This window comes from Chiloscyllium punctatum, chromosome 28 (genome assembly GCF_047496795.1).
Source record: "Chiloscyllium punctatum isolate Juve2018m chromosome 28, sChiPun1.3, whole genome shotgun sequence".
NCBI classification, from domain to species: domain Eukaryota; kingdom Metazoa; phylum Chordata; class Chondrichthyes; order Orectolobiformes; family Hemiscylliidae; genus Chiloscyllium; species Chiloscyllium punctatum.
The window spans coordinates 10,927,858-10,944,568 of record NC_092766.1 but is presented as its reverse complement, the minus strand read 5'-3'; positions in this window follow the sequence as shown (position 1 = coordinate 10,944,568).

Sequence of the window (16,711 nt, the reverse complement as noted above, 5' to 3'; positions counted from 1 at the left end):
CCTACTCCCTAGCCCTGACAGGACTGGGCCGAAGCAGCGGTGGTCTCCAAGATGGCCGCCTGCCTTTTGCCATGAGGCGGTCAGTCGCTTCTTATCTGCTCCCCCCCACCCCACCACCACGGGGAATGGACACCTTTTGGAAAACAACGGCGCCCACCCACTCCCAATTGGACGCTGTTCCCAAAGTGCTCCGATGGGGACGGGGGGGGTGGTTGGGAATGGCGCAATTCCACCGTGTGGATCCTGAAGGGAGAGGGAAAAAGGGGTAAGGGATGCCGCGAGGGATCCCCCTTCCCTCCATCAGAAACCGGCCTCATCTTCCCATTCCCCCCCCCCCCCCCCCCCCCCACCCAACGCCCTCGACACCTCCCACAAGGTGATGAGGTCCAGCCTCAGACTAGGCCTCAACTTGCCTCCCACCACCCCCATATTCAGCCAAGAAGGGGGGATCCCCGGTAAAATCCCTGGGGAGTTGGGTTGGGGGGGGGGGGGGGGAGGGTGGAAGTGGGAAGGAGGAGAGTTACCTCAGCACTCAGATTCTCCGGCGACCTTCCTGGTCCTCGCTGTCCTCGCACTCGGAGAGTAGGCCAGGGATCTCAGTAACTCTCGCCCTCTCTCCCCCCTCCCCTCCTCCGGTCCTGTACCTCTGGTCTCTCTGTACAGAGCGAGTGTGTGAGAGAGCGAGAGAGAGACAGAGACAGAGAGTACGATGGAGCTCACGAGCAGGATGTGGTGGTCACCACAAACACTAACAGCATCCACAACCACTCACCTCCCAGTGACATCATGGAAACGGAGCTGGGGGGGGGGGGGGGGGGGGGAGGAGGGGTGTGTGGGGTGTGTGTGTGTGGGGGGAGTGTGTGTGGGGGGAGTGTGTGTGGGGGGAGTGTGTGTGGGGGGAGTGTGTGTGGGGGGAGTGTGTGTGTGGGGGGAGTGTGTGTGGGGGGAGTGTGTGTGTGGGGGGAGTGTGTGTGGGGGGAGTGTGTGTGTGGGGGGAGTGTGTGTGTGGGGGGAGTGTGTGTGGGGGGAGTGTGTGTGGGGGGGTGTGTGTGTGGGGGAGTGTGTGTGGGGGGAGTGTGTGTGTGGGGGGAGTGTGTGTGGGGGGAGTGTGTGTGTGGGGGGAGTGTGTGTGTGGGGGGAGTGTGTGTGGGGGGAGTGTGTGTGGGGGGGTGTGTGTGTGGGGGGAGTGTGTGTGGGGGGAGTGTGTGTGGGGGGGTGTGTGTGTGGGGGGAGTGTGTGTGGGGGGAGTGTGTGTGTGGGGGGAGTGTGTGTGGGGGGGGTGTGTGGGGGGAGTGTGTGTGGGGGGGTGTGTGTGTGGGGGGGGTGTGTGGGGGGTGTGTGTGTGTGGGGGGTGTGTGTGAGGGGGGTGTGTGTGTGTGGGGGTGTATGTGTGTGGGGGGTGTGTGTGGGGGGGGTGTGTGTGTGTGGGGGGGTGTGTGGGGGGTGTGTGTGTGTGGGGGGGGTGTGTGTGTGTGGGGGGGTGTGTGGGGGGGGGTGTGTGGGGGGTGTGTGTGGGGGGGGGTGTGTGTGTGTGGGGGGTGTGTGTGTGTGGGGTGTGTGTGTGGGGGGGGTGTGTGTGTGTGGGGGGGGTGTGTGGGGGGGGGGTGTGTGGGGGGTGTGTGTGTGGGGGGGGGTGTGTGTGTGGGGGGGGTGTGTGGGGGGTGTGTGTGTGTGGGGGGTGTGTGTGTGTGGGGTGTGTGTGTGTGTGGGGGGGTGTGTGTGTGGGGGGGGTGTGTGTGTGGGGGGTGTGTGTGTGTGGGGGGTGTGTGTGTGTGGGGGGTGTGTGTGTGTGTGGGGGGGTGTGTGTGGGGGGGGTGTGTGGGGGGTGTGTGTGTGTGGGGTGTGTGTGGGGGGAGGGTGTGTGGGGGGGTGTGTGTGGGGGGGGGTGTGTGGGGGGGTGTGTGGGGAGGGTGTGTGGGGGGTGTGTGTGGGGGGTGTGTGTGTGTGGGGGGTGTGTGTGTGGGGGGTGTGTGTGGGGGGTGTGTGTGTGTGGGGGGTGTGTGTGTGTGGGGTGTGTGTGGGGGGTGTGTGTGTGGGGGTGTGTGTGTGTGGGGGGGTGTGTGTGTGGGGGGGGTGTGTGTGGGGTGTGTGTGTGTCTGTGGGGGTGTGGGGGGTGTGTGTGGGGGGGGTGTGTATGGGGGTGTGTGTGGGGGGTGTGTGTGTGAGGGGGGTGTGTGTGTGGGGGGGGTGTGTGGGGAGGGGTGTGTGGGGGGGGTGTGTGTGTGTGGGGGGTGTGTGTGTGAGGGGTGTGTGTGTGTGTGGGGTGTGTGTGGGGGGTGTGTGTGTGGGGGGGTGTGTGTGGGGGGGGTGTGTGTGGGGGGTGTGTGTGGGGAGGGTGTGTGTGTGGGGGGGGGGTGGTGTGGGGGGGTGTGTGGGCGGTGTGTGTGTGGGGGGGTGTGTGTGTGGGGGGGTGTGTGTGGGGGGAGGGTGTGTGGGGGGGTGTGTGTGGGGGGGTGTGTGGGGGTGTGTGTGTGGGTGTGTGTGGGGGGAGGGTGTGTGGGGGGGTGTGTGTGGGGGGTGTGTGGGGGGTGTGTGGGGAGGGTGTGTGGGGGGTGTGTGTGTGGGGGGGTGTGTGTGGGGGTGTGTGTGGGGGGGTGTGTGGGGAGGGTGTGTGGGGGGGTGTGTGTGGGGGGGGTGTGTGTGTGGGGGGTGTGTGTGGGGAGGGTGTGTGGGGGGTGTGTGTGTGTGGGGGGAGTGTGGGTGTGGGGGAGTGTGGGTGTGTGTGTGTGGGGGGGTGGTGTGTGTGGGGGGTGTGTGTGTGTGGGGGGTGTGTGGGGGGAGTGTGGGTGTGTGTGTGTGGGGGGTGTGTGTGTGGGGGGTGTGTGTGTGTGGGGGGTGTGTGTGTGTGGGGGGTGGGGTGTGTGGGGGGTGTGTGTGGGGGCGGTGTGTGGGGGGTGTGTGTGTGGGGGGGTGTGTGTGGGGGTGTGTGTGGGGGGTGTGTGTGTGGGGGGGGTGTGTGTGGGGGGAGGGTGTGTGGGGGTGTGTGTGTGGGGGGGTGTGTGGGGGGTGTGTGTGTGGGGGGGTGTGTGTGGGGGTGTGTGTGGGGGGGTGTGTGGGGAGGGTGTGTGGGGGGGTGTGTGTGGGGGGGGTGTGTGTGTGGGGGGTGTGTGTGGGGAGGGTGTGTGGGGGGTGTGTGTGTGGGGGGGGTGAGTGTGGGTGTGGGGGGGAGTGTGGGTGTGTGTGTGTGGGGGGGTGTGTGTGTGGGGGGTGTGTGTGTGTGGGGGGTGTGTGTGTGTGGGGGGTGGGGTGTGTGGGGGGTGAGTGTGGGGGGGGTGTGTGGGGGGTGTGTGTGGGGGTGTGTGTGTGTGGGGGGTGTGTGTGTGTGTGGGGGGTGTGTGTGTGTGTGGGGGGGGTGGGTGTGTGTGGGGGGTGTGTGTGGGGGGGGTGTGTGTGGGGAGGGGTGTGTGTGGGGGGGGTGTGTGTGGGGGGGGTGTGTGTGTGGGGGGTGTGTGTGGGGGGGTGTGTGTGGGGGGTGTGTGTGTGGGGGGGTGTGTGTGTGGGGGGTGTGTGTGGGAAGGGTGTGTGGGGGGTGTGTGTGTGGGGGGTGTGTGTGTGTGGGGTGTGTGTGTGGGGGCTGTGTGTGTGGGGGGTGTGTGTGGGGGGGGGGTGTGTGTGTGGGGGGGGTGTGTGTGGGGGGGTGTGTGTGTGGGGGGTGTGTGTGTGGGGGGGGTGTGTGTGGGGAGGGTGTGTGGGGGGTGTGTCGTGTGTGGGGGGGTGTGTGGGGGGGTGTGTGTGTGGGGGGTGTGTGGGGGGGTGTGTGTGTGGGGGGGGTGTGTGTGGGGGGGTGTGTGTGTGGGGGGGTGTGTGTGTGGGGGGGTGTGTGTGTGGGGGGTGTGTGTGTGTGGGGGGTGTGTGGGGGGTGTGTGTGTGGGGGGTGTGTGTGGGGGGTGTGTGTGTGTGGGGGGTGTGTGTGTGTGTGGGGTGTGTGTGTGTGGGGGGGTGTGTGTGGGGGGGGTGTGTGTGGTGGGGGGGTGTGTGTGGGGGGGTGTGTGTGGGGGGTGTGTGTGTGGGGGGGGGTGTGTGTGGGGGGTGTGTGTGGGGGGGTGTGTGGGGGGTGTGTGTGTGGGGGGTGTGTGTGTGTGGGGTGTGTGTGTGGGGGCTGTGTGTGTGGGGGGGTGTGTGTGGGGGGGTGTGTGTGTGGGGGGGTGTGTGTGGGGGGGGTGTGTGTGTGGGGGTGTGTGTGTGTGTGGGGGGTATGTGTGGGGGGTGTGTGTGTGTGGTGTGTGTGTGGGGGGTGTGTGTGTGGGGGGGTGTGTGGGGGGGGGGTGTGGGGTGTGTGGGGTGGGGTGTGTGGGGTGGTGTGTGTGTGGTGGGTGTGTGGGGGGTGTGTGTGTGGGGGGGTGTGTGTGGGGGGGTGTGGGGGTGTGGGGTGGGGGGTGTGTGGGGGGTGTGTGTGTGTGGGGGGTGTGTGTGTGGGGGGGGTGTGTGTGGGGGGTGTGTGTGTGGGGGTTGTGTGTGGGGGGGGTGTGTGGGGGGTTGTGTGTGTGGGGGGGGTGTGTGGGGGGGTGGTGTGTGGGGGGTGTGGGGGGTGTGTGGGGTGTGGGGGGTGGGGGGGTGTGTGGGGGGGGGTGTGTGGGGGGGGGGTGTGTGGGGGGGGTGGGTGTGTGGGGGGGGTGTGTGTGTGGGGGGTGTGTGTGTGGGGGGGTGTGTGTGTGGGGGGGTGTGTGTGGGGGGGGGGGTGTGTGTGGGGGGGTGTGTGTGTGGGGGGTGTGTGTGGGGGGGTGTGTGGGGGGGTGTGTGGGGGTGGGTGTGTGTGGGGGGGTGGTGTGGGGGGGTGTGTGTGGGGGGTGTGTGTGGGGGGGTGGTGGTGTGTGGGGTGTGTGTGGGGGGGGGGGTGTGGGGGGGGTGTGTGTGGTGTGGTGTGTGGGGTGTGGGGTGGTGGGGGGTGTGTGTGGGGGGTGGCGGTGTGTGTGTGTGGGGTGTGTGTGTGGGGTGTGTGTGTGTGGGGTTGTGTGTGGGGGGGGGGGTGTGTGTGAGGTGTGTGTGTGGTGTGGTGTGTGTGTGTGGGGTGTGTGTGTGGGGTTGTGTGTGGGGGGTGGCGGTGTGTGTGTGTGGGGTGTGTGTGTGGGGTGTGTGTGTGTGGGGTTGTGTGTGGGGGGGGCGGTGTGTGTGAGGTGTGTGTGTGTGGTGTCTGTGTGTGGGGTGTGTGTGTGGGGTTGTGTGTGGGGGGTGGCGGTGTGTGTGTGTGGGGTGTGTGTGTGGGGTGTGTGTGTGTGGGGTTGTGTGTGGGGGTGGCGGTGTGTGTGAGGTGTGTGTGTGTGGTGTGTGTGTGTGGGGTGTGTGTGTGGGGTTGTGTGTGGGGGGGGCGGTGTGTGTGAGGTGTGTGTGTGGGGTGTGTGTGTGGGGTTGTGTGTGGGGGGGGGCGGTGTGTGTGTGTCTTGGAAGACACAGAGTGAACAGATTGGGACAGAGAGCGAGAGATAGAGACGGTGATAGAGGTCGCATTGTAGAGAACTAAAGAGAGAGATGGAGAGATAAAGAGGGAGAGAGACACAGGGAGACACGGACAGCGTGAGGGAGAGAGAGAGAGAGACAGAGAGAGAGAGAGGGAGCTGGGGGAAGGCAGACCGAGAGAGAGAGAGGGATGGTTCAAATAACTCCACACAGGCTGATATCCCTTGAGCAGGTCACACTTGATTTTAATTGCACTGTACCTGACCCTGACCCAACCAGCTCCCTCTGAGGCAGCTCTTAGGGTGAGTGGAACCCCCTGATCCTCCTGTTTCTGCCTGTCAGCCAGGGCGCCCTGATTGGAACAGGATTAACTCTCGATGCCTGCTCCCTTTCCAATCACCGCATCCCTCTGGGTCCAGGGACGTACGCTCGTCCTTTACTCCCAGGGCATTGCCCACCAGGTCCGGTCCCTCGGACGCTACCTCAGACACTGGCGGGGGGTGGGGGTGGGGGGGTCTACCCGCCCGTAACTCGCTCCTGGAGCGTCTTGAGTGAAATTGACCTCCTTCCCTTCCCCCGTTGGCCGCTCGGCAGCGGGTTCAGGACCCCGCCTCTGCTCCCCCGAACCTTGTGCATCGTGGGAGCCGATCTCACCTGGTACCCCAGTGGCCAAACCTCACCCCCACCCCCCCCAACCCCATCTCTCTCTCTCTCTCGCGTGTCTGGTGTTGGCGTTCCTGATGCCCTGTCACCCTAGCTCCGGGAGCGTCGGGTTTAACCTGGCCTGGAGTCGCCCGCCCGGGTTAGCAGGCGTTGTGAAGTCTACGGCGTGCACTGTACCTTTAAGAGAGCGCGAAGGCTATTCCGCACTGAGAGCCTGCAGGCACCTGCCATGGTCTGACTAGCAGTCTCCGAGGAGAAAAAACAAAAGGTGAAACATATTTGTTTGTGAAACCGCGTTTGGTTGCTGTCTCAATAACCATTCGGGATTAGCCCGTTGCTTTGCCCCAGGATACTAAAAACCCAATCGCGCTTGAGTTTTACCATTTTGACAACATCGAACCAACGAGACGCTGGGGCCATGAAGCAGCCAGCGTTTTGAGAGTTAGCCAAGAGAGAGAGAGAGAGAGAGCGAGCAACGCCAAATTAACTGCCAGCAACGCACTCTCTGTCAAAGTAACCTTTCTCCTCTGAAACATCTCAGCGGTTAAAGACCACCCAGAGGGGGGGGTCTCCCGCCAGAGGGAGACAGACGCCGGAGACAATACCTGCTGTCGGGTTTTGAAAATCCAAGTTGTCGTAATTTTAATACGGGCGGTTATTGGGACAGGATATTGTCATCGAGCTGGGGGTACTTGGCGAGCTGTTCAGAGAAACTGGAGACGCTGAGAGGCCTTGATCGTTGGCATCTCATTTTAGAGTGAAACAATCGAGTTGGTTTGTTTTTTGTCTTGAAGCAGTGGAACCTGGAGGGCTCTCGGGTCGCGTTGCAACAGATGACGAGGCTTTCTTGGAGCGTTCGGTTGACCGTGGGGTTAGGATGAGGCCTGGTCTGGTGACCAAACAGGAAGCGGGCAGCTTGGCGCTGGGAGGACGTTTCTTGGAGCCCGCCTCGAAGGTTCGGCCTGCTCCCCCCTCTGCCGGTCCTGATGTGGGATTCGGCTTGAGGAAATGACCCCCCCCGATTCTCTGCGAGGAAACAACGGCCCCGTTGGCGGTGGCCGAAACCGTGCAACAGTCGCTTTGTTGGACTCTGCGCGCATCCAGCCGCTCGGAGTGGACGTCCAGAATACCTCAAAACACTGAGCCTGTGAGAGCACTGACACAGTTCACCACATGGTCAGGTCAGCAGGCAATCCTGGCTACCATTTCGACCTCAGAGTCATCGAGACGTACAGCACGGACACAGGCCCTTCAGCCCAACCTATCCATGCCAACCCAGGTATGCCAACCCAATCTAGTCCCATTTAGAGTCATAGAGAGGTACAGTGCAGAAACAGACCCTTCGGTCCAACCCGTCCATGCTGACCCAGATATCCCAACCCAATCTTGTCCCAGCTGCCAGCGCCCGGCCCATATCCCCCCCAAGCCCTTCCTATTCATATACCCATCCAAATGCCTCTTCAATGTTACAATTGTACCAGCCTGCACCACTTCCTCTGGCAGCTCATTCCATACACGTACCACCCTCTGGGTGAAAACGTTGCCCCTTAGGTCTCTTTTATATTTTTCCCCTCTCACCCTAAACCTATGCCCCTCTGGTCCAGATCCTGTTGTAATCTGAGGTAACCCCCTTCGCTGTCCACTACACTGACAATTTTAGTGTCATCTACAAACTTACTAACTGTACCTCTTATGCTCGCATCCAAATCGTTTATGTAAATGACAAAAAGTAGAGGGCCCAGCACCGATCCTTGTGGCCCTCCACTGGTCACAGGCCTCCAGTCTGAAAAACAACCCTCCCCCACCACCCTCTGTCTTCTCCCTTTGAGCCAGTTCTGTATCCAAATGGTTAGTTCTCCCTGTATTCCATGAGATCTAACCTTGCTAATCAGTCTCCCATGGGGAACCTTGTCGGACGCCTGACTGAAGTCCACATAGATCATGTCAACAGCTCGGCCTGTATTTCGTATGATCTAACCTTCCTAACGATGAATCATAGATTCCCAACAGTGTGAGAACAGGCCCTGAGGCCCAACAAGCCCACACCGACCCTCCAAACACTGTCCCAGCCAGAACCATTCCCCGACCCGAAATTTACCTCAGAATAATCCACCCTAACCTGCACAGCCCGGGGCACTACGGGACAATTTAGCATGGCCAACCCACCCTAACCTCACTGTAACACACTGATATACCCCACACCCCTCACTGTAACACACTGATACATCCCACACCCCTCACTGTAACACACTGATACACCCCACACCCCTCACTGTAACATACTGATATACCCCACACCCCTCACTGTAACACACTGATATACCCCACACCCCTCACTGTGACACACTGATATACCCCACACCCCTCACTGTAACACACTGATACATCCCACACCCCTCACTGTAACACACTGATATACCCCACACCCCTCACTGTAACACACTGATATACCCCACACCCCTCACTGTAACACACTGATACATCCCACACCCCTCACTGTAACACACTGATATACCCCACACCCCTCACTGTAACACACTGATACATCCCACACCCCTCACTGTAACACACTGATATACCCCACACACCTCACTGTAACACACTGATATACCCCACACCCCTCACTGTAACACACTGATACACCCCACACCCCTCACTGCAACACACTGATATACCCCACACCCCTCACTGTAACACACTGATACACCCCACCCCCCTCACTGTAACACACTGATATACCCCACACCCCTCACTGTAACACACTGATATACCCCACACCCCTCACTGTAACACACTGATACATCCCACACCCCTCACTGTAACACACTGATATACCCCACACCCCTCACTGTAACACACTGATATACCCCACACCCCTCACTGTAACACACTGATATACCCCACACCCCTCACTGTAACACACTGATACACCCCACACCCCTCACTGTAACACACTGATACATCCCACACCCCTCACTGTAACACACTGATATACCCCACACCCCTCACTGTAACACACTGATATACCCCACACCCCTCACTGTAACACACTGATATACCCCACACCCCTCACTGTAACACACTGATACACCCCACACCCCTCACTGTAACACACTGATACACCCACACCCCTCACTGTAACACACTGATACACCCCACACCCCTCACTGTAACACACTGATACACCCCACACCCCACACTGTAACACACTGATACACCCCACACCCCTCACTGTAACACACTGATATACCCCACACCCCTCACTGTAACACACTGATATACCCCACACCCCTCACTGTAACACACTGATAGACCCCACACCCCTCACTGTAACACACTGATACATCCCACACACCTCACTGTAACACACTGATACACCCCACACCCCTCACTGTAACACACTGATACACCCCACACCCCTCACTGTAACACACTGATATACCCCACACCACTCACTGTAACAAACTGATACACCCCACACCACTCACTGTAACACACTGATATACCCCACACCCCTCACTGTAACACACTGATACACGCCACACCCCTCACTGTAACACACTGATATACCCCACACCCCTCACTGTAACACACTGATACACCCCACACCCCTCACTGTAACACACTGATACACGCCACACCCCTCACTGTAAGACACTGATATACCCCACACCCCTCACTGTAACACACTGATACACCCCACACCCCTCACTGTAACACACTGATACACCCGACACCCCTCACTGTAACACACTGATATACCCCACACCCCTCACTGTAACACACTGATATACACCACACCCCTCACTGTAACACACTGATATACCCCACACCCCTCACTGTAACACACTGATATACCCCACACCCCTCACTGTAACACACTGATACACCCCACACCCCTCACTGTAACACACTGATATACCCCACACCCCTCACTGTAACACACTGATATACCCCACACCCCTCACTGTAACACACTGATATACCCCACACCCCTCACTGTAACACACTGATACACCCCACACCCCTCACTGTAACACACTGATACACCCCACACCCCTCACTGTAACACACTGATACACCCCACACCCCTCACTGTAACACACTGATACACCCCACACCCCACACTGTAACACACTGATACACCCCACACCCCTCACTGTAACACACTGATATACCCCACACCCCTCACTGTAACACACTGATATACCCCACACCCCTCACTGTAACACACTGATAGACCCCACACCCCTCACTGTAACACACTGATACATCCCACACCCCTCACTGTAACACACTGATATACCCCACACCCCTCACTGTAACACACTGATACATCCCACACCCCTCACTGTAACACACTGATATACCCCACACACCTCACTGTAACACACTGATATACCCCACACCCCTCACTGTAACACACTGATACACCCCACACCCCTCACTGCAACACACTGATATACCCCACACCCCTCACTGTAACACACTGATATACCCCACACCCCTCACTGTATCACACTGATACACCCGACACCCCTCCCTGTAACACACTGATATACCCCACACCCCTCACTGTAACACACTGATATACCCCACACCCCTCACTGTAACACACTGATATACCCCACACCACTCACTGTAACACACTGATATACCCCACACCCCTCACTGTAACACACTGATATACCCCACACCCCTCACTGTAACACACTGATACACCCCACACCCCTCACTGTAACACACTGATATACCCCACACCCCTCCCTGTAACACACTGATATACCCCACACCCCTCACTGTAACACACTGATATACCCCACACCCCTCACTGTAACACACTGATATACCCCACACCACTCACTGTAACACACTGATATACCCCACACCCCTCACTGTAACACACTGATATACCCCACACCCCTCACTGTAACACACTGATACACCCCACACCCCTCACTGTAACACACTGATATACCCCCCACCCCTCCCTGTAACACACTGATATACCCCACACCCCTCACTGTAACACACTGATATACCCCACACCCCTCACTGTAACACACTGATATACCCCCCACCCCTCCCTGTAACACACTGATATACCCCATAACCCTCACTGTAACACACTGATATACCCCACACCCCTCACTGTAACACACTGATACACCCCACACCCCTCACTGTAACACACTGATATACCCCCCACCCCTCCCTGTAACACACTGATATACCCCACACCCCTCACTGTAACACACTGATATACCCCACACCCCTCACTGCAACACACTGATATACCCCACACCCCTCACTGTAACACACTGATATACCCCACACCCCTCACTGTATCACACTGATACACCCGACACCCCTCCCTGTAACACACTGATATACCCCACACCCCTCACTGTAACACACTGATATACCCCACACCCCTCACTGTAACACACTGATATACCCCACACCACTCACTGTAACACACTGATATACCCCACACCCCTCACTGTAACACACTGATATACCCCACACCCCTCACTGTAACACACTGATACACCCCACACCCCTCACTGTAACACACTGATATACCCCACACCCCTCCCTGTAACACACTGATATACCCCACACCCCTCACTGTAACACACTGATATACCCCACACCCCTCACTGTAACACACTGATATACCCCACACCACTCACTGTAACACACTGATATACCCCACACCCCTCACTGTAACACACTGATATACCCCACACCCCTCACTGTAACACACTGATACACCCCACACCCCTCACTGTAACACACTGATATACCCCCCACCCCTCCCTGTAACACACTGATATACCCCACACCCCTCACTGTAACACACTGATATACCCCACACCCCTCACTGTAACACACTGATATACCCCCCACCCCTCCCTGTAACACACTGATATACCCCATAACCCTCACTGTAACACACTGATATACCCCACACCCCTCACTGTAACACACTGATATACCCCACACCCCTCACTGTAACAAACTGATACACCCCACACCCCTCACAGTAACACACTGATACACCCCACACCCCTCACTGCAACACACTGATATACCCCACACCCCTCACTGTAACACACTGATATACCCCACACCCCTCACTGTATCACACTGATACACCCGACACCCCTCCCTGTAACACACTGATATACCCCACACCCCTCACTGTAACACACTGATATACCCCACACCCCTCACTGTAACACACTGATATACCCCACACCACTCACTGTAACACACTGATATACCCCACACCCCTCACTGTAACACACTGATATACCCCACACCCCTCACTGTAACACACTGATACACCCCACACCCCTCACTGTAACACACTGATATACCCCACACCCCTCCCTGTAACACACTGATATACCCCACACCCCTCACTGTAACACACTGATATACCCCACACCCCTCACTGTAACACACTGATATACCCCACACCACTCACTGTAACACACTGATATACCCCACACCCCTCACTGTAACACACTGATATACCCCACACCCCTCACTGTAACACACTGATACACCCCACACCCCTCACTGTAACACACTGATATACCCCCCACCCCTCCCTGTAACACACTGATATACCCCACACCCCTCACTGTAACACACTGATATACCCCACACCCCTCACTGTAACACACTGATATACCCCCCACCCCTCCCTGTAACACACTGATATACCCCATAACCCTCACTGTAACACACTGATATACCCCACACCCCTCACTGTAACACACTGATACACCCCACACCCCTCACTGTAACACACTGATATACCCCCCACCCCTCCCTGTAACACACTGATATACCCCACACCCCTCACTGTAACACACTGATATACCCCACACCCCTCACTGCAACACACTGATATACCCCACACCCCTCACTGTAACACACTGATATACCCCACACCCCTCACTGTATCACACTGATACACCCGACACCCCTCCCTGTAACACACTGATATACCCCACACCCCTCACTGTAACACACTGATATACCCCACACCCCTCACTGTAACACACTGATATACCCCACACCACTCACTGTAACACACTGATATACCCCACACCCCTCACTGTAACACACTGATATACCCCACACCCCTCACTGTAACACACTGATACACCCCACACCCCTCACTGTAACACACTGATATACCCCACACCCCTCCCTGTAACACACTGATATACCCCACACCCCTCACTGTAACACACTGATATACCCCACACCCCTCACTGTAACACACTGATATACCCCACACCACTCACTGTAACACACTGATATACCCCACACCCCTCACTGTAACACACTGATATACCCCACACCCCTCACTGTAACACACTGATACACCCCACACCCCTCACTGTAACACACTGATATACCCCCCACCCCTCCCTGTAACACACTGATATACCCCACACCCCTCACTGTAACACACTGATATACCCCACACCCCTCACTGTAACACACTGATATACCCCCCACCCCTCCCTGTAACACACTGATATACCCCATAACCCTCACTGTAACACACTGATATACCCCACACCCCTCACTGTAACACACTGATATACCCCACACCCCTCACTGTAACAAACTGATACACCCCACACCCCTCACAGTAACACACTGATATACCCCACACCCCTCACTGTAACACCCTGATATACCCCACACCCCTCACTGTAACACACTGATATACCCCCCACCCATCACTGTAACACACTGATATACCCCACACCCCTCACTGTAACACACTGATATACCCCCCACCCATCACTGTAACACACTGATATACCCCACACCCCTCACTGTAACACACTGATACACCCCACACCCCTCACTGTAACACACTGATATACCCCACACCCCTCACTTTAACACATTGATACACCCCTCACCCCTCACTGTAACACACTGATACACCCCCACACCCCTCACTGTAACACACTGATATACCCCACACCCCTCACTGTAACACACTGATATACCCCACACCCCTCACTGTAACACACTGATATACCCCACACCCCTCACTGTAACACACTGATACACCCCACACCCCTCACTGTAACACACTGATACACCCCACACCCCTCACTGTAACACACTGATATACCCCACACCCCTCACTGTAACACACTGATACACCCCCACACCCCTCACTGTAACACACTGATATACCCCACACCCCTCACTGTGACACACTGATATACCCCACACCCCTCACTGTAACACACTGATACACCCCACACCCCTCACTGTAACACACTGATATACCCCACACACCTCACTGTAACACACTGATATACCCCACACCCCTCACTGTAACACACTGATATACCCCACACCCCTCACTGTAACACACTGATACACCCCACACCCCTCACTGTAACACACTGATATACCCCACACCCCTCACTGTAACACACTGATACACCCCACACCCCTCACTGTAACACACTGATATACCCCACACCCCTCACTGTAACACACTGATACACCCCACACCCCTCACTGTAACACACTGATATACCCCACACCCCTCACTGTAACACACTGATATACCCCACACCCCTCACTGTAACACACTGATATACCCCACACCCCTCACTGTAACACACTGATACACCCCACACCCCTCACTGTAACACACTGATACACCCCACACCCCTCACTGTAACACACTGATACACCCCACACCCCTCACTGTAACACACTGACACACCCCACACCCCTCACTGTAACACACTGATATACCCCACACCCCTGACTGTAACACACTGATATACCCCACACCCCTCACTGTAACACACTGATATACTCCACACCCCTGACTGTAACACACTGATATACCCCGCACCCCTCACTGTAACACACTGATATACCCCACACCCCTCACTGTAACACACTGATACACCCCGCACCCTCACTGTAACACACTGATATACTCCACACCCCTGACTGTAACACACTGATATACCCCACACCCTTCACTGTAACACACTGATACACCCCACACCCCTCACTGTAACACACTGATATACTCCACACCCCTGACTGTAACACACTGATATACCCCGCACCCCTCACTGTAACACACTGCTATGCCCCGCACCCCTCACTGTAACACACTGATACACCCCACACCCCTCACTGTAACACACTGATATACCCCACACCCCTCACTGTAACACACTGATACACCCCACACCCCTCACTGTAACACACTGATATACCCCACACCCCTCACTGTAACACACTGATATACCCCACACCCCTCACTGTAACACACTGATATACCCCACACACCTCACTGTAACACACTGATATACCCCACACACCTCACTGTAACACACTGATACACCCCCACACCCCTCACTGTAACACACTGATATACCCAACACCCCTCACTGTGACACACTGATATACCCCACACCCCTCACTGTAACACAATGATACACCCCACACCCCTCACTGTAACACACTGATACACCCCACACCCCTCACTGTAACACACTGATATACCCCACACACCTCACTGTAACACACTGATATACCCCACACCCCTCACTGTAACACACTGATATACCCCACACCCCTCACTATAACACACTGACACACCCCACACTCCTCACTGTAACACACTGATATACCCCACACCTCTGACAGTAACACACTGATATACCCCACACCCCTCACTGTAACACACTGATATACCCCACACCCCTCACTGTAACACACTGATATACCCCGCACCCCTCACTGTAACACACTGATACACCCCACACCCCTCACTGTAACACACTGATATACCCCACACCCCTCAATGTAACACACTGATATACCCCACACCCCTCACTGTAACACACTGATATAGCCCACACCCCTCACTGTAACACACTGATACACCACACACCCCTCACTGTAACACACTGACATATCCCACACCCCTCACTGTAACACACTGATACACCCCACACCCCTCACTGTAACACACTGATATACCCCACACCCCTCACTGTAACACACTGATATATCCCACACCCCTCACTGTAACACACTGATATACCCCACACCCCTCACTGTAACACACTGATATATCCCACACCCCTCACTGTAACACACTGATATACCCCACACCCCTCACTGTAACACACTGATATACCCCACACCCCGTCACTGTAACACACTGATATACCCCACACCCCTCACTGTAACACACTGATACACCCCACACCCCTCACTGTAACACACTGATATACCCCACACCCCTTCACTGTAACACACTGATATACCCCACACCCCTCACTGTAACACACTGATATACCCCACACCCCTCACTGTAACTCACTGATATATCCCACACCCCTCACTGTAACACACTGATACACCCCACACCCCTCACTGTAACACACTGATATACCCCACACCCCTCACTGTAACACACTGATATACCCCACACCCCTCACTGTAACACACTGATACACCCCACACCCCTCACTGTAACACACTGATATACCCCACACCCCTCACTGTAACACACTGATATACCCCACAACCCTCACTGTAACACACTGATACACCCCACACC